We start from the raw sequence: 2326 nt of genomic DNA, 5'->3' as shown, positions 1-2326 counted from the left end.
CAGCGTGATCTCATTATGTGCATTTTCAGAAGTCTCCCCAATGAGTCTCTAGGAGTATCTCCTTATGAGATGCTCTACGGACGTAAGTGCCGTACTCCTCTCAAAGCTTTCAAGGACTCTACGTAATGCCACCTTCAGTGACCCTCAGAATGTACAACAGTTTCTTCAAAACTTAAAACACATTCTAGAGAGAGTCCGTAAATTTGCTAATGACAACCTATTGAAAGCCCAGAAGAGGATGAAGACTCATTTTGACCAAAGCAGCAAATTAAGGAAATTTAACCAGGAGACTTCGTGTTGGCATATTTTCCCATTCCAGGTTCTCCATTGCAAAACAAGTTTTCAGGACCCTACCGTATCAAGGAGTGCAGGAACAACCACAACTACGTTCTTGAGACTCCAGTTGTGGAGTCTCCAGATAGTCTTCTGGACTCCACATCTGGACTATCTCCAGATGTGGAGATAGTCTTCCCAGCTGTGCCACGTCAACCTCCTGAAGCAGTATCAAGGTATTCCCCCTACTGTGCTGGTATCTGTCTCTACATCTAAAGGTCCATACCTCCACAGTGAAACCTTCCCTGCTTCTCCCGAAAGCATTAACACTGAATCGGTGCTTTCCAAATCGGAAATCCTACCTGATCTTCATCCCATTTTACAGGACTATAATAGTGCTCCTTTGCCATGTTCTAATCCTATTCTCGCCTCGCCAGATTTCACGAAGCCTTTCATCCTCCATGTCGACGCCAGTGGTACCAGCATCGGGGGTGACCTGATGCAACAACGAGGCGAGGAGATTCGACCTGTTAGCTACTACAGCTACAAAAGGAACTACAGCATGATCGAAAGGGAGCCACACTCCATCGTCCTGAACTTGCAGCACTTCGAACCGTACCTGCAAGGTACTCGGTCTACCACCATCTACTTGGACCACAATCCCCTACGCTTCCTGCAGCAAGCCCAATTCAATAACCAACGGCTTCTACGATGGGCTTTATATCTGCAGAATTTCAACCTGGAGATCTTCTACATCAAGGGTTCTGACAACATTCTAGCAGACACCCTCTCCAGAGTCTAGAGGTGGAGGCTGCTCCACCTACCACTCTACCACCTGAAGACGTAACTTCACCCGGAACCGCTGGCTTCGGGGGAGAGTTGTGACAATAATCTCTTTCTAGAGAGATTGAGCCTGCTCTTCCCTACTTCAAGTTATGTCAATTCTACAAGTAATAGATGCTACATTCAAGATACGTCACCGGTAGCACAAAACGTTTTGACCAGGAGGTAAAACGTACCCAAGATCCCCCCACTCCACACACCAGCTCGTCATCAAACCAGCTAACTACCCTTCACCAGCTTGCCTGCTCCTGATTGGTGACTCGCCGACCGTTCACCTGCACACTGCACCTCAGCGCCCTCTACCTGAGTCGACATCTGAGCCTGACCAGCTATCAACTTCAGAATATTCTTTGTGCTCTTAGAGTTGACATCTCTCTCTGGCATACTATGCTACTGGCTTGTATACGAAGGGAGGTATCAGCCATAGCCGATATTCTCAGCACCATTTTATTATTTTCACCTTTATACTATTGTGTCTCACATTGTCTTTGCATTTATCTTTGTTATTTAATTGTTCTTTAATTCCCCCGAGATTTGTCTTTATTTTCATTTATGTTTAAAGTAAATATATTAAAGTTTCATTTCATACTTTGTGTTTTACATGTTCCTCCCTCTAACTTACCACAGACAACAGACAAGCAGTATATCTTTTTTTCGTAAGTGTGACCAGGCATTGACACCTGCCATTGGAGGACTGCCGAACATCGATACTCCAACACTTTCCTGTCACAATATATATATATATCTATATATATATATATATATATATATATATATATATATATATATATATATATATATATATATATTTATCTATATATATATATATATATATATATATATATATATATATATATATACATATTTATCTATATATATATATATATATATATATATATATATATATATATATATATATATATATATTAGTAGTAGTAGGCATCCATCAATCTCAGGAGACTATGGAGTTGCGCTCTGGTCGTCGGTCTGGAGTGACGATTGGTTCCAGCACCGTCGCATCATGTTGCGACTGAGTGAACTGAGTGAACTGTATATAATATATATATATATATATATATATATATATATATATATATATATATATATATATATATATATATATATATATATATATATATACATATATATATATATATATATATATATATATATATATAAATATATATACATATATATATATATATTTATT

The sequence above is a fragment of the Procambarus clarkii genome, chromosome 9 (genome assembly GCF_040958095.1).
Source record: "Procambarus clarkii isolate CNS0578487 chromosome 9, FALCON_Pclarkii_2.0, whole genome shotgun sequence".
NCBI classification, from domain to species: Eukaryota; Metazoa; Arthropoda; class Malacostraca; order Decapoda; family Cambaridae; genus Procambarus; species Procambarus clarkii.
The sequence above is the reverse complement of the archived record's forward strand: the minus strand, read 5'-3'. Positions refer to the sequence as shown.